The following is a 21,943-nucleotide window of genomic DNA, read 5'->3' as shown; positions in this document are numbered from 1 at the left end:
TAACAATAGAACAAAGGGGCAACGATGGAAGCTTGAGACTCAGATGTGTTATAGAGATGTTAGCAAGTTTTAATTTTGCGTAGGAGTAGTGAGTAAATGGAATGACCTAAAGGAGCAGGTTGTAGAGGCTAACTCCACTTATAACTTTAAAAGCAGGTATGATTGGGAAATAGGTCATGAGTCATTGTTTTAGACAACCAACGGCTAGAAAAGCTGGATCCAAGAACTAGAGCAGGTACAAATAGGTACCTGCTCTAGTGTGTGGGTGTGTGTACTCACCTATTCCTGCAGGTACAAATAGGTGAGTACACACATCCACTTTATGTCACTGCTATACCCCACCGGTGGCTAGAGAGGCGGGATCCAAGAGTCAATGTCGATCCTACAGGCACAAATAGGTGAGTACACAGTGGGGTGCAGGAGCCAGCGCCGTCAAGACGGTAACATGAGCACCAGTGTTGCCAGCACACAACCAGGGGGGGGGGGGGAGGAGCCAGCGCCGTCAAGACGGTAACATGAGCACCAGTGTTGCCAGCACACAACCAGGGGGGGGGGAGGAGCCAGCGCCGTCAAGACGGTAACATGAACACCAGTGTTGCCAGCACACAACCAGGGGGGGGGAGGAGCCAGCGCCGTCAAGACGGTAACACGAGCACCAGTGTTGCCAGCACACAACCAGGGGGGGGGAGGAGCCAGCGCCGTCAAGACGGTAACACGAGCACCAGTGTTGCCAGCACACAACCAGGGGGGGGGGAGGAACCAGCGCCGTCAAGACGGTAACATGAGCACCAGTGTTGCCAGCACACAACCAGGGGGGGGGGGGAGGAACCAGCGCCGTCAAGACGGTAACATGAGCACCAGTGTTGCCAGCACACAACCAGGGGGGGGGGAGGAACCAGCGCCGTCAAGACGGTAACATGAGCACCAGTGTTGCCAGCACACAACCAGGGGGGGGGGGGAGGAACCAGCGCCGTCAAGACGGTAACATGAGCACCAGTGTTGCCAGCACACAACCAGGGGGGGGGGGGGAGGAACCAGCGCCGTCAAGACGGTAACATGAACACCAGTGTTGCCAGCACTCAACCAGGGGGGGGGAGGAACCAGCGCCGTCAAGACGGTAATATGAACACCAGTGTTGCCAGCACACAACCAGGGGGGGGGGAGGAGCCAGCGCCGTCAAGACGGTAATATGAACACCAGTGTTGCCAGCACACAACCAGGGGGGGGGGAGGAACCAGCGCCGTCAAGACGGTAACATGAACACCAGTGTTGCCAGCACACAACCAGGGGGGGGGGGAGGAACCAGCGCCGTCAAGACGGTAATATGAACACCAGTGTTGCCAGCACACAACCAGGGGGGGGGAGGAGCCAGCGCCGTCAAGACGGTAATATGAACACCAGTGTTGCCAGCACACAACCAGGGGGGGGGGGAGGAACCAGCGCCGTCAAGACGGTAATATGAACACCAGTGTTGCCAGCACACAACCAGGGGGGGAGGGGGAGGAGCCAGCGCCGTCAAGAAGGTAACATGAACACCAGTGTTGCCAGCACACAACCAGGGGGGGGGGGGAGGAGCCAGCGCCGTCAAGACGGTAACATGAACACCAGTGTTGCCAGCACACAACCAGGGGGGGGGGAGGAGCCAGCAGGAATAAATAGTAACAAAGACAGTCAAGAATGTCAGGGCATAAGAGGGCACACTGGTGCACAATAACCAGAGTGGGGACCGGCTCGATACAGTCTAAAAGGTGCTAAACAGCACCGAAAAATTCCAGTCAAGTGAAGACGATGGAAATTTTCACCAGAGTGGTGAGGGTAGAGCAGCAAGAACTGAAGAACTCCGCCACCGACACTGAGGGAGGTGCACCTTGGAACACTTCTAGCTCTCGCTCTCTCTTTAAACTAAGACTAGGTAGGGGTCATTAGGGCTCTGGATTAAAGTGCCTAGTGAAATAATAAGCAAGACTTGTTATAATACCTGACCTCCTTTGAAGATGGCTTGATTCTTCAGGTCAAGGTCCCTGCGCCTCGGTCTCTGACCAGGTATCTTGGTTGCTGGACTGGTCATCCAGGCTGTTGGACGAGGCTGCTCGCAGCCTGACGTATGAATCACAGCCAGGTTGATCAGGTATCCTTTGGAGGTGCTTATCCAGTTCTCTCTTGAACACTGTGAGGGGTCGGCCAGTTATGCCCCTTGTGTGTAGTGGAAGCGTGTTGAACAGTCTCGGGCCTCTGATGTTGATAGAGTTCTCTCTATCAACAGGAGTACCTATTGCACATCTGCTCTTCAATGGGGGTATTCTGCACATCCTGCCATGCCTTCTGGTCTCATGTGGTGTTATTTCTGTGTGGAGGTTTGGGACCAGCCCCTTTAATATTTGCAACCCATCCTCAGAATTGACAGTACGATTTAATACTAACTGTAATAAGTACATTTACTTACTGTCATAACAGTGCATAATTACACTTACGAGGCTGTTACATTTACCCAACGCCCTCCCCCGATTTAATTCTCCTCATTTCCTGTTAAGACACTCAGAATTTGAAGAGGAAGTTCTCAATTTCAAGTTGCTATACACAAGTTTTAAATATTAGGAATTTCTTTTTCAGGTTTATTAAACAATACAGATTTTATACAAAATTTTAAAATATCCTGAGTTTCTTTACAATTTATTGATATATTTTAGTTTTGTTTTATTTGTTGTATAAAACTGTAATATCAATATAGCTATAGGTTAAGTACTATTTGTAATTAACAAGCAATAAAATTATCTTCAAAAACTAAGAGGGTTAGGTGAGGTTGTGACTGTCTATTCAGTTTTTCAGGAAAACTCAAATATTCACAATATATTTGACAGAACGATTTAACACTAAGTGAAAATAAGTACAATTCCTAACTGCTATGAATAGTACATAATTGCACTTATTTGTCTTCTTACATTTACCACCCCATTTTTGGAGGACGGGCTGAATATTTTCCATGTGTAAATTATTATGTATCTCTCCCGCCTGCGCTCAACAAAATACAGATTTAGGCTCTTTAGTCGGTCCCAGTAGTTTACATGTTTTACTGAGTGGATTCTAGCAGTAAAGGATCTCTGCACGCTCTCCAGGTCAGCAATTTCTCCAGCTTTGAAAGGGGCTGTCATTGTGCAGCAGTACTCCACTCTAGAGAGCACTAGCGTCTAGTGGAACAAGTTCTGTGGGCGTGTGGAACAAGTGCTGGGGGCAAGAGTTTGGAGCTGGTGGAACAAGAGCTTGGAGCAGGTGGAACAAGAGCTTGGGGCTGGTGGAACAAGAGCTTGGGGCTGGTGGAACAAGAGATTGGGGCTGGTGGAACAAGGGCTTGGTGCTGGTGGAACAAGAGCTTGGGGCTGGTGGAACAAGAGCTTGGGACTGGTGGAACACGAGCTTGGGGCTGGTGGAACAAGAGCTTGGGGTTGGTCGAACAAAACCTTGGGGCTGGTGGAATAAGAGCTTGGAGCTGGTGGAACAAGAGCTTGGGGCTGGTGGAACAAGAGCTTGAGGCTGGTGGAACAAGAGCTTGGGGCTCGTGGAAAAAGAGCTTGGGGCTGGTGGAACAAGAGCTTGGGGCTGGTGGAACAAGAGCTTGAGGCTGGTGGAACAAGAGCTTGGGGCTGGTGGAAAAAGAGCCTGGGGTTGGTGGAACAAGAGCTTGGGGCTGATGGAACAAGAGCTTGGGGCTGGTGGAACAAGAGCCTGGGGCTGGTGAAACAAGAGCTTGGGGCTGGTGGAACAAGTGTTTTGGGCTAATGGAACAAGAGCTTGGGGCCGGTGGAAAAGAGCTTGGGGCTGGTGGAACAAGAGCTTGGGGCTGGTGGAACAAGAGCTTGAGGCTGGTGTAACAAGAACTTGGGGCTGGTGGAGCAAGAGCTTGGGGCTGGTGGAACAAGAGCTTGAAGCTGGTGGAACAAGAGCTTGGGGTTGTTGGAACAAGAGCTTGAGGCTGGTGGAACAAGAGCTTGGGGCTGGTGGAAGAAGAGCTTGGGGCTGGTGGAACAAGAGCTTGGGGCTGGTGGAACAAGAGCTTGGAGCTGGTGGAACAAGAGCTTGGAGCTGGTGGAACAAGAGCTTGGGTTGTTGGAACAAGAGTTTGGGGCTGGTGGAACAAGAGCTTGGGGGCTGGTGGAACAAGAGCTTGAGGCTGGTGGAACAAGACCCTGGGGCTGGTGGAACAAGAGATTGGGGCTGGTGGAACAAGAGCTTGGGGCTGGTGGAACAAGAGCTTGGGGCTGGTGAAACAAGAACGTGGGGCTGGTGGAACAAGAGCTTGGGGCTGGTAGAACAAGAGCTTGGGGCTGGTGGAACAAGAGCTTGGGGCTGGTGGAACAAGAGCTTGGGGGCTGGTGGAACAAGAGCTTGGCGCTGGTGGAACAAGAGCTTGGGGCTGGTGGAACAAGAGCTTGGAGCTGGTGGAACAAGAGTTTGGGGCTGGTGGAACAAGAGCTTGGGGGCTGGTGGAACAAGAGCTTGAGGCTGGTGGAACAAGACCCTGGGGCTGGTGGAACAAGAGATTGGGGCTGGTGGAACAAGAGCTTGGGGCTGGTGGAACAAGAGCTTGGGGCTGGTGAAACAAGAGCTTGGGACTGGTGGAACAAGAGCTTGGGACTGGTGGAACAAGAGCTTGGGGCTGGTGGAACAAGAGCTTGGGGGCTGGTGGAACAAGAGCTTGGCGCTGGTGGAACAAGAGCTTGAGGCTGGTGGAACAAGAGCTTGGGGCTGGTCAAACAAGAGCTTGGGGCTAGTCGAACAAGAGCTTGGGGCTGGTGGAACAAGAGCTTGGAGCTGGTGGAACAAGAGTTTGGGGTTGTTGGAACAAGAGTTTGGGGCTGGTGGAACAAGAGCTTTGGGCTGGTCGAACAAAAGCTTGGGGCTGGTGGAACAAGAGCTTAGGGCTGGTGGAAAAAGAGCTTGGAGCTGGTGGAACAAGAGCTTGGAGCTGGTGAAACAAGAGCTTGGGGCTGGTGGAAAAAGAGCTTGGGGCTGGTGGAACAAGAGCTTGGGGCTGGTGGAACAAGAGCTTGGAGCTGGTGGAACAAGAGCTTGGGGCTGTTGGAACAAGAGCTTGGGGCTGGTGGAACAAGAGTTTGGAGCTGGTGGAACAAGAGCTTGGAGCTGGTGGAACAAGAGCTTGGGGCTGGTGGAACAAGAGCTTGGGGGCTGGTGGAACAAGAGCTTGCGGCTGGTGGAACAAGAGCTTACCTATCAATGAATCCGAGCTGTAAGGTCTAACTTCTCATGCCCCGCCCACCAGCCTAGATTTTCCCTGTTGCCTTATAGCTTAACTATTGTGATGCTCAAATTCTTTCCCGAAGCTGTGGCTGAAGCTATGGATGGAGGTGGCTTCCAACACTTCTTCTCTCAGTGCATTCCACTTGTTGACCACTCGTCACAGGATACGAGTATTTTCTGACATTTCTTCGACTCATTTGTGTTTCTAGCTTTCATTCGTGTACTCTTGTCTCTCAAGTGAAAGATTCTATCTCCGTCCACCTTGTCTATTTCCCTCAGCATCCTGTATGTTGTGATCATGTCTCTTCTGGCGTCCAAGGCTGTGAGGTTTAGTTCCTTCAACCAATGCATGTTTTATATATTAATTTAATGCTTCACAAGGTGTCGGTTCCAGGCCGGAGCTGCATACCAGTACCAGGATGGGGTTCTGGCAGTTGTTCTTCTCCCTCAAGCCCGGCCCGGGGCCTTATCTCGAGGTTACCATATCTTGTTATCTTATAGTGAGGTTGTCTTATTTTGATGTTATCTTATCTTGAGGTTATCTTATTTTGATGTTATCTTGTCTTGAGGTTATATTACACCACAGAATTTACCGTACCTTACTACATAGTTTACTTTACCTTGAGGTTATATTTTCTTGAAGTTATCTCATTTTGATGTTATCTTATCTTGAAGTTATCCTATCTTGAGGTAATCTTATCTTGAGAGTGTCTTATCTTGAAGCTATCTTACACTACAGCGGTTATCTTACCTTACAGTTATCCTAACTTTAGGTTACCAAACCGTCTGTTTACCTCACAATGAGTTTACCTTACCTTGAGGCTGTCATACCATAACCATAACTTGGTTACCTTACCTTAAGATTACTTTATCTTGAGGCTACCTTACCTTGAGGTGGTTCCGGGATAAAATGTTACCGCGGCCCGGTCTCTGACCTGGCCTCCAAGTTGGCGGTCTTGTCAACCAGGCTGTAAGACTCGGAGGTCGCAGGTCGACGAATGAATAACAGCCTGGTTGATCAGATCCTTTGGAGATGTTTATCGATTTCTCGTTTAATCGCCGTGAGAGGTCGGCTAATTTAATGTAGTTTGGTCTTTAATGTTACTAGAGGTGTGTCTCAGCGTACCTGTTGCACCTATGCTTTTCAACAGACTATTTTGCACTTCCTGCCACGCCTTCTGGCCCAGGATTAATCAAAGGATCAAAGCAACCACTAACGAAACCTGTACATCTTTCCTAATTCATTATGGCTTTCTTTATATTGATTAAACTTTGTATGGGTTCCGGAGCACTACAAGAGTCAAAATCCCCCACTCACTGGAAGTGGCACAACAGGTACGGGTATGGGCAACCAATCACAGCCAAGGAAGTAAGGGAAGCTGTGAAAAAAAAGTAAAAGTACAGCACCTGTGAAGATGGCGTCACCTAGGACATACTCAATGCTCTGTGTGAAGTGTCTGGGAATCCACTACTCCAACTGTTTAAGAAATCATTCCTAAGTGGAGTGTTGCCCACACAATGGAAACACGCAATAATCGTTCCCATACCGAAGCCCAATGACCCTGGCAATTGCAGACCTATAAAGTCTTATGTCATGCTGACCAGACCACACACTAGAAATTGAAGGGACGACGACGTTTCGGTCCGTCCTGGACCATTCTCAAGTCGATTGTGAGAATGGTCCAATCGACTTGAGAATGGTCCAGGACGGACCGAAACGTCGTCGTCCCTTCAATTTCTAGTGTGTGGTCTGGTCAACATACTTCAGCCACGTTATTGTGACTCATCGCCTTCTTATGTCATGCACTTGCAAGATGCTTGAAAGAATCATCCTAAACCGACTGTTGCACAAAATAGGCAGGTTAGGGAAGGATATCAATGGATTTGTTAAAGGACGGAGCACAGCATATTGTATGGTTAATTACTTGGCTAATGACACAGCTAAGTATTCTGTATTCGTTGACATCAAAGGAGCCTTCGACAAAGCACAAGGGATTGCGATCCTGGACGAGCTTGCATGCCTGGGTGTCAAGGGGAGACTCATGAAATCGATTCAAGACAACCTCACAGGGAGGAAAGCCAAGGACTGCTTCAACGGAGCAGTCGCGAGAACAATGAGGAACTCGGGACCCCCAAAGAGGAGTCTTAAGCCAACACTATTCAACATACTTATGAACGCCATTGCAAATATTGAATATCCGGAAGGAACACAACACAAGATAAGCAGATGATGTCCTAATGCAAACTGCCACCTTAGGAAAAATTAAACAGTCCATTGAACTCCTTGGTAGGAAATATGTTGAACTCGGTTTCACACTGTCAACAAACAAGACAAAACACTCTCATCACAAGCAGAGGGAAAATGGATTAAATTTCTTTATTATGCACCCCCATACCCATCCCGTGGGCGGTGGTGGAAAGGGTTACAGAGGTACATAATCGGTTTAGGAACTGAACTCCCCACAACACCCCCCCCCCCCCCCACCCCCACCCTCTAGTTCGTTTAGATAAGCAAATAACATCCTTTTGACGTAAGTTACAAAATTATTAATGTACATATTTATGGTGAAATACCTGAATAGCTTAATCACTATCGGTACCATGGCGTCACTGTCAGTTCTTATACGGGGAAGAAAGAGGAGCTTATCCAACTTACACGAACATGCAAAAGTCTACTCAGGGTACTGAAAGTTATGACCTGGAATGGGCATGAGGCCTCTACTGCCGTGCTTAAAATGATGTACACAGCCTATGTGCGCTCTGTCATAAACTAATCCGCACCAGTTTTGTGCACTAATTCCCAAAGCGATATGAAAAAACTTGAAAGTATACAAAATGAAGCCATGACAATCATTCTTGGAGTCCCAACACTTATTGAGTCCCAAGAACTACCAAAACATCTACTCTACAAGAGGAGTTGTCCCTCCCCAGTGTTAAAAGCAGAATTAACGAACTGAATGCAAAGCTGTCAATTAAGAATGCCAGAGATCCCTATTACAATGATATTACCCAGAAAAAAAACTGAGTTCTGTGCTACTTACAGGAGGAATAAGAGAAGCAAGATCAGGCATCACAGATCAGTTTGCTACCTCGAAGAACATCACCTGCTTGAGCAGGCCCGTGAGCTCATGCCTGAAGAGAGGTTACCTCCCTGGGAGGATGACCCATGCAGGATTATTAATAATGAAATTGCAACGAAAAAGTCCAACATGATACCACAATAAATGAGGCTCAAGTATCTTGAGGAAATTAATAAGAAGCCGGAAATTAATTAGATCAAATCTACACTGATGGGTCATCTAATCTTGTCAATGGCAGGGCTGGTGCAGCATACACAGTAATTAGGCAGGGCTGGTGCTGCATACACAGTAATTAGGAGTAATGCCTTTCAACGCGGAAATTAAGAAAAAACACTTATTGTGAGCTATGCCTCTTCAACGCAAGCAGAGCTAACTGTCATTGTTATGGCGTTAAGATTCCTTGAAAGAAACACTAACGGTGGAGTGGTTTGCACTGATTCAAAAGCAGCACTACAGAGCCTTAATAAAAATCGGGCAGAAAATCTTGCGATAGTCGCTGAAATCAAGAGAGCTGTGAGAGAACTAACCAATCAGGAAAGAGTCGTCAAATTTCTGTGGATCCTCTACCATGTTGGAATCTGTGGAAATGAACGAGCAGATGTGCTACTTCTGAATGAGCTGAAGACGATGAAGGAGACCATATTGAATACCCAAGACTCTTCTACAAATTAGAGGTATTATCAGGCAACATCACAGTGACAGTGAGGAAAGGAGGATAGAAGAACTAATAAGTGAATCTGTACGATGGTACAATATGATTGCAGCTGGCAATCCCATTCATTATGGACGAAGAGGAGGTGGCCGCGGGAGGGAATCAGTAATAGCAAAAATCCGTCTTAGATACAAATATCCATGGAGATTCGGGATGGAAACAACAGTTGAGCAGCGGAGTTGCAGAATCTGTGGTGAGAGTGACGGACATCGCCTTGACCACTACCTAAGAGAATGTGAACATCTGAGACATTATAAATATGTGCAGAACAATAAACCCCACATTGTTTAGGTTAGGAAAATACTATTTGTTAAATATAGATACTGTTCTTAAAAGATTCCCCCATTTTGCACCCGCAAGATAAAAGATTTCAAGGATTGACAACTGTTAATCTTCTTGTTTGAGGAGCTGTTCACTTGAGACAGTTAAGCAAGTCCCAGCAGTGTCTGGGTACAGGTGACAGGATGAACAACCCAGCGGGTTTTCTTCCTATTGGGGAGTGTTGTACATGCTGCTATGGCGGTGTGTCCACTCACGGGATGAGTGACGCTGCCCAATAAACTCGCCCCTTGGGGCAAAATTAAATACAAATTAGATAAGAACAGCAGTAAAAAAAAAAGCTAACAAAACCCTCGGTATAATCATGCGTACATAAAACTTTAAGAAAAGGGAGTTAAGGAAAGGAAGGCGGTGATTCAATTGTATAGGTCTCTGGTGAGGCCCCATATTAATTACTGTATTCAAGCATGGAGACCCCATCTTCAGAAGGACATAGCTCCTCTGGAGAATGTGCAACACCGGGCAACAAAAATCATTCCAGAGCTAAGTCATCTCTCGTATCATGAACGGTTGAGGGCCACAGGTCTAACAACAGTGCAAACCAGGCATGACAGGGCGGATCTCATTGAAACGTAAAATGAACCATTTTTGTGGATGTTGATTCAGAAAATGTCTTCAAAAGGTCTAATGTGACACAAACAAGGAGCTACGGTATCATGCTCGACAAGCCACAATATGTAGGAATGGGAACAGGAGATGCTTTTTAACCCACAGGGTTATAAAAAACATGGAACAGCCTACCCGCCGAAGCCGTAAATGATAAGACTTTTGAATTTCAAAATCAATGTGGAAAAGCTTATTAAGGCCAAGTGAGGGGACCTTGTCGAGACCTCTAGTGATTGTGACTCTCAGGTAAATCAGGGAAATCATGGAAGGTTGTTTATAACAATAGTAACCTTGGCTTGGGAAGTTTCCAAGCTCGCAAACTGCAGAATAAATCTAAACAAGTACGTCATGGTTCTGGAAAGATGTACACGTTTCGTAAACGGTTATGGAAATGTCTGATGAACCTTGGCCCTGGTCTTGTAAGGAGCTATACTTGTATGCAGATGTGAAACCAGTCCCTTTAATGTTTTTAAGTGTAAGTTATTATATCTATCTCTCGACTGCGCTCTAGAGATAACAGGTTTAAGATTTTTAAGAGGTCGCAATAATTTAGATATTCTATTGAATGGATTCAGGGAGTAAAAGTCTTCTGCCGCTCAGTAACTTCAGCTTGGAATGGAGGTGTTGGTGTGCAGCAATATTCCACCCAAGAGAGCACTGCTGCCATGAAAGGTACCATCATTTGTCCTGCACAAAAAACTACATATTGCCGATATTAAACTAAAATGATGAGTTCCCTGGGCACTAAGAACTTCCTGTAGTGATAACATATATTGTGTCACATAGAACCACCTTGACATTTGTTTATATTTGATCTATATAATTCAATAGTGACAACATCATCTGTTTCAACATACAATATATGAATGATGTTAATGTATACTATATGAGAGAATGTCTATCTTAATGTATACTATATGAGAGAATGTCTATCTTAATGTATACTATATGAGAGAATGTCTATCTTAATGTATACTATATGAGAGAATGTCTATCTACATGTATACTATATGAGAGAATGTCTATCTACATGTATACTATATGAGAGAATGTCTATCTACATGTATACTATATGAGAGAATGTCTATCTACATGTATACTATATGAGAGAATGTCTATCTTAATGTATACTATATGAGAGAATGTCTATCTACATGTATACTATATGAGAGAATGTCTATCTTAATGTATACTATATGAGAGAATGTCTATCTTAATGTATACTATATGAGAGAATGTCTATCTTAATGTATACTATATGAGAGAATGTCTATCTACATGTATACTATATGAGAGAATGTCTATCTTAATGTATACTATATGAGAGAATGTCTATCTTAATGTATACTATATGAGAGAATGTCTATCTTAATGTATACTATATGAGAGAATGTCTATCTACATGTATACTATATGAGAGAATGTCTATCTTAATGTATACTATATGAGAGAATGTCTATCTTAATGTATACTATATGAGAGAATGTCTATCTTAATGTATACTATATGAGAGAATGTCTATCTGTCTGTCTGTCCAAAGATGGAGGTCAGATGCTTGGGGCTAGCCTCACCTAAATTAGCAGAAGGAATGGTCTGAGGTACGGGATGAACATAGGCTGATCGCGGTCGTCGCCAGAATGTAAAAGGGACCAGCTAGAGTGCCAGGGACACACTCGGACCCCCACAACGAGTGTCGGCACCGCCCGCCGGCTACACGGCTTAATATGTTCAAAACAAACATTTCAAAAATATATATTTTTTCATTTTTTGTATAGTAATATACACTATTATTCCTTGATCTCGGGAAAATTAATATAAATATCCTGCAATCCATAATTTGTCCGTAATATCAGCAACAGACGGAGCAGCTCCTGCCACACCTTCAAAGACTTCTCATGCTACTCACTTGTCTCAGGAGCAAATGTGGGTAACTATTATGTATATTTTGATATTTGACACTACTAAGCTCCTCCCACTGGCGACCATACACAAGTGTATGAGAGGCAGAGACACACACACTGGCGACCATACACAAGTGTATGAGAGGCAGAGACACACACTGGCGACCATACACAAGTGTATGAGAGGCAGAGACACACACTGGCGACCATACACAAGTGTATGAGAGGCAGAGACACACACACTGGCGACCATACACAAGTGTATGAGAGGCAGAGACACACACACTGGCGACCATACACAAGTGTATGAGAGGCAGAGACACACACACTGGCGACCATACACAAGTGTATGAGAGGCAGAGACACACACACTGGCGACCATACACAAGTGTATGAGAGGCAGAGACACACACACTGGCGACCATACACAAGTGTATGAGAGGCAGAGACACACACACTGGCGACCATACACAAGTGTATGAGAGGCAGAGACACACACACTGGCGACCATACACAAGTGTATGAGAGGCAGAGACACACACACGCAGAAAGAGAGAGACAAACTGCTTGATACCTGTAGATAGATGGAGAGATAGATGAGTAGATGTACAAATAGATGAAAGGATAGATGGATTGATAGATGGATGGATAGATGTATGCATAGACATATAGATGGATTGATATATGTATGGATAGAAATATGGATGGATAGATAGATAGATGGATGGTTACCTTGAGGTGCTTCCGGGGCTTAGCGTCCCCGCGGCCCAGTCGTCGACCAGGCCTCTGGATAAATAGATTTATGTATTGATGGACAGATAGATTGATGTACAAATGAATAGATAAAAGAATTGAAAAATACCTGGATATATGGATTGAACAATAACTGGATAGATGGATTGAAAAATGCCTGGATAGATAGATTAAAAAATACCTTGATAGATAAATGGATAGATGAATTCAAAAATACCTGGATAGATAAATGGATAGATGAATTCAAAAATACCTGGATAGACAAATGGATAGATGAATTCAAAAATACCTGGATAGTTAACTTGATGGATAGAATGATAGTTGGATAGACAGATAGATGGATAGATACATGGATGGGTGAATGTATGGATAGATAGGTGGGCAAATAGATGGATAAATGTATTGGTAGATGAATGAATGGATCGATAGTTAGATGGATAATTAGACTGACAGATATATGGATAGATGATAAATAGATAGATGGATGGAGATAGGTGGATGTATAGCTGGATGGATAGGTAGATAATTGCATAGCTGGATGGATAAAAAGATAAATGACAGATTTACCGATCAATACATGCATATACAAGTGCATAGATGGATAGATAGCTGCACAAATATGTGGATATATATATATATATATATATATATATATATATATATATATATATATATATATATATATATATATATATATATATATATATATATATATAATCTATCCTCTAATGCGTTATGCGTGGTTTCCTCCGAGGCTATGGGTCCCCCTTCTTCCAGCTAGAGGTGGTACTCCCTTCCTTTATTATATATATATATATATATATATATTGACATGTAAGCAAACAAAAAAGGAGTCAAAATTGGCTTAATAAGAATAACATTCTTCTTGGAGAACGCGAGTGTCTGGGTGTTGCAACTGATGACGCGGGTGTAGAACGTTCCCCCTTAAGATGGGCGTGGCCACGTGGTAGTGGGCGTGGCCAAGTGGTGGAGGGCGTGGCTAAGTGGTGGTAGGCCTGGCCAAGTGGTAGGGGGCGTGGCCAAGTGGTGGAGGGCGTGGCCAAGTGGTAGGGGGCGTGGCCAAGTGGTGGAGGGTGTGGCCAAGTGGTAGGGGGCGTGGCCAAGTGGTGGAGGGCGTGGCCAATTGGTGGAGGGCGTGGCCAAGTGGTAGGGGGCGTGGCCAAGTGGTGGAGGGTGTGGCCAAGTGGTGGTAGGAGTGGCCAAGTGGTGGAAGGCGTGGCCAAGTGGTGGAGGGCGTGGCCAAGTGGTGGAGGGAGTGGCCAATTGGTGGAGGGCGTGGCGCCTTCTTCCACCCCTACCACTCTACCACTCGGAACACTTCCACCCAAGCCCTAGTACTGCTGCTCACTACCTGCTTGATGGGGTTCTGGGAGCTCTTCTACTCCCCAAGCCCGGCCCGAGGCCAGGCTTGACTTGTGAGAGTTTGGTCCACCAGGCTATTGCTTGGAGCGGCCCGCAGGCCCACATACCCACCACAGCCCGGTTTGTCCGGCACTCCTTGAAGAAAACTATCTAGATTTCTCTTGAAGATGTTCACTGTTGTTCCGGCAATATTTCTTATGCTCGCTGGGAGGATGTTGAACAACCGCGGACCTCTGATGTTTATACAGTGCTCTCTGATTGTGCCTATGGCACCTCTGCTCTTCACTGGTTCTATTCTGCATTTTCTTCCATACCATTCTCTCCAGTATGTTATTTTACTGTGTAGATTTGGGACCTGGCCCTTCAGTATTTTCCACCTGTATGTTATTTGATATCTCTCTAGTCTCCTTTCTTGCGAGCACATTTGGTGAACTTTGAAAAGATCCCAATAATTTAAGTGCTTTATCTCGTCTATGCGTGCCGTATATGTTCTCTGTATTCTCTCTATTTCAGTTATCTCTCCTCCTCTGAAGGGGGAAGTGAGTACTGAGTAGTACTCAAGACGGAACAACACAAGTGATTTGAAGAGTACAACCATTGTGATGGGATCCCTGGACTTGAAAGTTCTCGTAATCCATCCTATCATTATTCTGGCTGACGCAATATTTGCTTGGTTATGCTCCCTAAACGTTAGGCCGTCAGACATCATTATTCCCAAATCCTTGACATGCTCTCTTCCTACTATGGGCACATTTGATTGTGTTTTGTACCCTGTATTATGTTTAAGGTCCTCATTTTTACCGTTCCTGAGTACCTGGAATTTATCATTGTTAAATATCATGTTACTTTCTGCTGACCAGTCGAAAACTTCACTAATATCTGCTTGAAGTTTTACAATGTCTTCAGCAGAGGTCATTTTCATGCTGATTTTTGTGACATCTGCAACGGATGATACGAAGCTGTGACTTATATTTCAATCTACATTTGATACGAGAATAAGGAAAGGTAGTGGTGGAAGGACTGTACCCTGAGGTACAGAGCTTTTAACTGTGTACCCACGCCATGACCCACCCTCGCCCTCCTCCCACTCCAGCATTATTAAGTCGCTGCTCAAACACTAGAGTGCAGAGGACGCAGCAGGTAACATCCCAATAAAAGTATTTTCATATTACATTTCTCACCCCATGGCAGCGCTGTGACGATATTGCGCATATTACTTCTTCAGTTTATGTTTATTATATATATATATATATATATATATATATATATATATATATATATATATATATATATATATATATATATATATATATATATATATATATGTCGTACCTAGTAGCCAGAACGCACTTCTCAGCCTACTATGCAAGCCCCGATTTGCCTAATAAGCCAAGTTTTCCTGAATTAATATATTTTCTCTAATTTTGTTCTTATAAAATGATAAAGCTACCCATTTCATTATGTATGATTTTATTGGAGTTAAAATTAACGTAGATATATGACCGAACCTAACCAACCCTACCTAACCTAACCTAACCTATCTTTATGGGTTAGGTTAGGCTAGGTAGCCAAGAAAGTTAAGTTAGGTTAGGTTAGGTAGGTTAGGTAGTCGAAAAACAATTAATTCATGAAAACTTGGCTTATTAGGCAAATCGGGCCTTGCATAGTAGGCTGAGAAGTGCGTTCTGGCTACTAGGTACGACATATATATATATATATATATATATATATATATATATATATATATATATATATATATATATATATATATATATATATATATATTAGTATATTTTGGTAGCAGTCTTTCCTGTAGACATATATTATTAAATATGACCGAAAAAGTAAGATTAATAATTCTAACACGAATTTTCTCAATCTTTCGTACATTTCTTTTCACTGTTGGAGGTAAATCAAAAATCAATTCTCCAAAATTCATTTTTATTTCTAGTAAATAAAAATGAATTTTGGAGAATTGATTTTTGATTTACCTCCAACAGTGAAAAGAAATGTACGAAAGATTGAGAAAATTCGTGTTAGAATTATTAATCTTACTTTTTCGGCCATATTTAATAATATATATATATATATATATATATATATATATATATATATATATATATATATATATATATATATATATATATATATATATATATATATATATATATTTATTTATTTCAATATTCTTATGTTTCTTTTCACTGTTGATGGTAATTGAAAAATCAATTCTCCAAAATTCATTTTTATTTCTAGACTGACGCGACACTTGAACGCGTTTCGTAATAACTTATTACATTTTCAAAGACTTTAGTTTACACACACACAACTATAACCTGCAAACACTAAACAGAGTTTAAACAGCTTTCATTTTATACCTGCATTTGGGTGAGGTGATATGTTACAACAGTTTTGGATGAAGTGAAAACAAACTTTCAACACAAGACAGAACACGAAACAATGGGTATAATATTTTGTAAGTTAAAGGGAAGAATGGAAGTAACTGCAAAGGGCCTATTGGCCCATATTTCTTGATGCTTCAATATTGGAGCGGAGTCTTGAAGTGGGAAGAATATAGTTGTGCATTAATTGGCTGTTGATTGCTGGGGTCGACTTCTTAATGTGTAGTGCTTCGCAGACATCAAGCCGCCTGCTATCACTGTATCTATCGATGATTTCCGTGTTTTTTGTTAAGACTTCTCTGGTGATGGTCTAGTTGTGGGAAGAGATTATATGTTCCTTAATGGAGCCCTGTTGCTTATGCATCGTTAATCGCCTGGAAAGAGATGTTGTTGACTTGCGTATATACTAAATTCTTTGAGGCTTACAGTCCCCAAGTACATGCCCAAGTGGGCATTTGAAGGCATAGACGACATTGGTCTCTTTTAAAGCATTCTGCTCTGTGTCTGGAGAGTTTCTCATGAGTAGGTTGGCCATTTTCTTGGTTTTATAGTAAATCGTCAATTGTATCTTCTGATTTTTGTCTGTAGGGATAATGTTTCTATTAAAAATATCTTTCAGGACCCTTTCCTCCGTTTTATGAGCTGTGGAAAAGAAGTTCCTGTAAAATATTCTAATAGGGGGTATAGGTGTTGTGTTAGTTGTCTCGTCAGAGGTTGCATGGCGTTTCACTTTTCTTTTTATGATGTCTTCGACGAAACCATTGGAGAAGCCGTTGTTGACTAGGACCTGCCTTACCCTACAGAGTTCTTCGTCGACTGTGCTTCCATTCTGAGCTGTGGCTGAGAGCATGGTCGACATAAGTGTTAACAACACTCCTCTTGTACCTGTCTGGGCAGTCGCTGTTGTCATTTAGGCACATTCCTATGTTCGTTTCCTTAGTGTAGACTGCAGTGTGGAAACCTCCGCTCTTTTCCATGACTGTTACATCTAGAAAGGGCAGCTTTCCATCCTTCTCCATCTCGTAAGTGAAACGCAGCACGGAACTCTGCTCAAATGCCTCCTTCAGCTCCTGCAGATGTCTGACATCAGGTACCTGTGTAAAAATGTCGTCAACATACCTGCAGTATATGGCCGGTTTCAAGTTCATGTCGACTAAGAATTTTTGCTCGATGGTACCCATGTAGAAGTTTGCAAACAGGACACCTAGGGGAGAACCCATGGCGACCCCATCTACTTGCTTATACATGTGCCCATCTGGGCTCAAGAAGGGTGCCTCTTTAGTACAAGCTTGGAGTAGTTTCCTTAGAATATTTTCTGGTATGTCAAGAGGAGTACAGGCTGGATCACGATACACTCTGTCGGCTATCATCCCGATTGTCTCGTCCTCAGGTACGTTGGTAAACAGTGATTCTACGTCCAACGAGGCTCTTATCCCTGTGGCCCGTGTGCCCCGCAGTAAGTCAACAAATTCCTTTGGAGACTTCAGGCTGAAGGCGCAAGGAACATAAGGAGTCAGCAGGCCGTTGAGTCGCTTCGCCAGTCTGTACGTGGGTGTGGGTATCTGGCTGATGATTGGCCGAAGTGGGTTTCCAGGCTTGTGTGTCTTGACATTTCCATACGCATATCCAGGTTTATATTCCCCAATAATCTTTGGCAGGTGGAGTCCGGATTTCTTGGCGTTCACAGTTTCGATCAATTTGTTGACCTTTGCTTTCAATTCGGCTGTAGTGTCCTTCGTTACCCTTTGGAATTTAGTTTGGTCAGAGAGTATGAGGTTCATTTTCGCCAGATATTCGTCTTTTTTAAGAATGACGTATATTGGCGACTTGTCACCTCTCCTGACAACTATCTCCTTGTTCTCACGAAGGCTTTTAGCTGCCGCTTTGAGCTCGGGGGACAGTATGGTGCTTCTGTAGTTGCCTCGATTCTTTCCTCCTTCCGCAATAAGTTCTGCTTGTAAGGTATCTTTGGTAGTGACCTTCTTTTGTGTCTCGAGGTCCAATATGTCGACCAACAGAATTTCCAACTCCACTTTCCGGGCCATCTCACTCGGTCTGAACATAACGTGACAGTTCATACCCAGATTTAGGAGAGTGACTTGGTCCTCAGTGAGGTTAATTCCTGCAAGGTTCAGGAAGCCATCTCTTGGTCGTGGAATTGCCATAGGTCCTCCATATAACGTTGTCAGTTTCTTGATAGAATTTTGGAGAATTGATTTTTGAATTACCACCAACAGTGAAAAGAAACGTACGAAAGATCGAGAAAATTCGTGTTAGAATTATTAATCTTACTTTTTCGGTCATATTTAATAATATATGTCTACAGGAAAGACTGCTACCAAAATATACTAATATATATAATGTATATATATATATATATATATATATATATATATATATATATATATATATATATATATATATATATATATATATGTATATACATATATATATATATATATATATATATATATATATATATATATATATATATATACACATTATAAATATAAATATATATACATTTCGTTCAACGAAACCCTTACTTTTAACAATACATTTTGCCCCCCTAAAGTCGATAGATACAATGCACTGGAGTGCTGGGCTGTACGAATTGCATATGAATGTTGTTTTAAACGCGAGGAAAGAGATTTACCAGTCTGGCCGATGCAAACACGTGCACACTCATTACAAGGGATGGAGTACACACAACCTGCTATAGACGAGGGCGAGTTCTTAATTAACATGGACTTAACTGCATTATCATTTTTGAACACTGGGTTAAAATTAAGTTTTTTCAGGGCTGGGACAAGATGTACTAGACCATCAAAATATAATAATACCAACGAGTTTTTCAGTTCTGGTTTAGACTTGGGAGCTTGTTAGAAGAACGTCTTTTTTGCTTGAATAAGCACAAGATCCAAGACCGATTTTTGGTATTTTAACTTCTTCCCAATTTCAAATATATTCGTTATTTCTTCTTAAAGAAATAAAGAAATTCTTAAATAAATTTCTTCTTAAAAGAAATAACGAATATATTGGAAATTGGGAAAAAGTTAAAATATGATACCCAATACCCAAAATCGGTCTTGGATCTTGCGTTTGGTCAAGCAAAAAGGACGTTCTACAAACAAACTCCCCAAGTCTAAACCAGAACTGAAAAACTCCTTAGTCACTGTCGTGGTCATTGTCCTGTTCACTGTCCTGGTCACTGTCGTGGTCATTGTCACAAAGCTCGTAGGGAATACTAGCAAGTGTCGATACATAAGGCATGGGACTCAAGTAATAACTCAAGCTACCCAGGAGAAAACTCAATTGTTACAGGTGTAATTAATGCCAGCACAGTAACAGGGGTGAACCACACACGGAGAGAGAGAGAGTTGGGTGAGTTGAACACATCTAAAGCCATAAGACCAGAAGGGGGATGTGTTGTGTTTACGTTCGTCCTGATCACTGAGGCTATTGATGTTAGCAGCCCGGCACACCTGTTGAACCCAGCTGGTTCTCGGCCCGTTCCCACGTTATTCTTGTTGGCAGGAAGTTGAAGAGTGGGAAACTGTGTTCTGTAACCTGTGTTGTGTAACCTGTGTTGTGTAACCTGTGTTGTGTAACCTGTGCTCTGTAGCCTGTGTTCTGTAATCGTGTCACTGGCGCCCCGACGTTCCTGTGGGTTGAGTCTACACACATTTTCATATCTCTCACTTCAGTATACTGTAACATAATTGTGTATATGTGTGTGTGATCTGACCCCTTCATTATTTATATAACACAGCCTCTCGGCTCCACTTCAGAGTAGAATTTGAGTGTCTTATGGCGGAGTATGGTGTTTCAACTCTCAACTGCTGCTATGTGGTGAGTATAGGGTTTGGACGCCCTCACACAGGGATGGTGTGGACGCCCCTCACAGGGATGGTGTGGGCGCCCCTCACACAGGGATGGTGTGGACGCCCCTCACATAGGGATGGTGTGGACGCCCCTCATACAGGGATGGTGTGGACGCCCCTCATACAGGGATGGTGTGGACGCCCCTCACATAGGGATGGTGAGGACGCACCTCATACAGGGATGGTGTGGACGCCCCTCATACAGGGATGGTGTGGACGCCCCTCACATAGGGATGGTGTGGACGCCTCTCATACAGGGATGGTGTGGACGCCCCTCATACAGGGATGGTGTGGACGCCCCTCACATAGGGATGGTGTGGACGCCCCTCATACAGGGATGGTGTGGACGCCCCTCATACAGGGATGGTGTGGACGCCCCTCACATAGGGATGGCGTGGACGCCCCTCATACAGGGATAGTGTGGACACCCTCACACAGGGATTGTCTGGAAGCCCTCACACAGGGATGGTGTGGACGCCCCTCACACAGGGATGGTGTGGACGCCCCTCATACAGGGATGGTGTGGACGCCCCTCACATAGGGATGGTGTGGACGCCCCTCATACAGGGATGGTGTGGACGCCCCTCATACAGGGATGGTGTGGACGCCCCTCACATAGGGATGGCGTGGACGCCCCTCATACAGGGATAGTGTGGACACCCTCACACAGGGATGGTCTGGACGCCCTCACACAGGGATGGTGTGGACGCCCCTCACACAGGGATGGTGTGGACGCCCCTCATACAGGGATGGTGTGGACGCCCCTCACACAGGGATGGTGTGGACGCCCCTCATACAGGGATGGTGTGGACGCCCTCACACAGGGATGGTGTGGACACCCTCACACAGGGATGGTGTGGACGCCCCCACACAGGGATGGTGTGGACGCCCCCACACAGGGATGGTCTGGACGCCCCTCACACAGGGATGGTGTGGACACCCTCACACAGGGATGGTGTGGACGCCCCCACACAGGGATGGTGTGGACGCCCTCACACAGGGATGGTGTGGACGCCCCCACACAGGGATGGTGTGGACGCCCCTCACACAGGGATGGTGTGGACGCCCCCACACAGGGATGGTGTGGACGCCACCACACAGGGATGATGTGGACGCCCCCACAGAGGGATGGTGTGGACGCCCCCACACAGGGATGGTGTGGACACCCTCACACAGGGATAGTGGACGCCCTCACACAGGGATGGTGTGGACGCCCCCACACAGGGATGGTCTGGACGCCCCTCACACAGGGATGGTGTGGACGCCCCCACACAGGGATGGTGTGGACGCCCCTCACACAGGGATGGTGTGGACACCCCTCACACAGGGATGGTCTGGACGCCACCACACAGGGATGGTGTGGACACCCCTCACACAGGGATGGTCTGGACGCCACCACACAGGGATGGTGTGGACGCCCCCACACAGGGATGGTGTGGACACCCCTCACACAGGGATGGTCTGGACGCCACCACACAGGGATGGTGTGGACGCCCCCACACAGGGATGGTGTGGACGCCCCCACACAGGGATGGTGTGCACACCCTCACACAGGGATAGTGGACGCCCCCACACAGGGATGGTCTGGACGCCACCACACAGGGATGATGTGGACGCCCTCACACAGGGA

At 44.9% G+C, this 21,943-nt stretch overlaps 1 protein-coding gene across 1 annotated transcript in view; it reads right to left on the bottom strand.

Annotated features, from left to right (window-relative positions):
• Positions 1 to 21,943, bottom strand: part of LOC138365233 (uncharacterized) — a 462,835-nt gene that overhangs the window by 171,350 nt on the left and 269,542 nt on the right. The gene's annotated exons all lie outside the window — the stretch shown is intronic.

The sequence above is a fragment of the Procambarus clarkii genome, chromosome 16, assembly GCF_040958095.1.
Source record: "Procambarus clarkii isolate CNS0578487 chromosome 16, FALCON_Pclarkii_2.0, whole genome shotgun sequence".
Taxonomy (NCBI): domain Eukaryota; kingdom Metazoa; phylum Arthropoda; class Malacostraca; order Decapoda; family Cambaridae; genus Procambarus; species Procambarus clarkii.
Note: the sequence above shows the minus strand (reverse complement) of the source record. Positions and strands in the feature narration are given on the sequence as shown.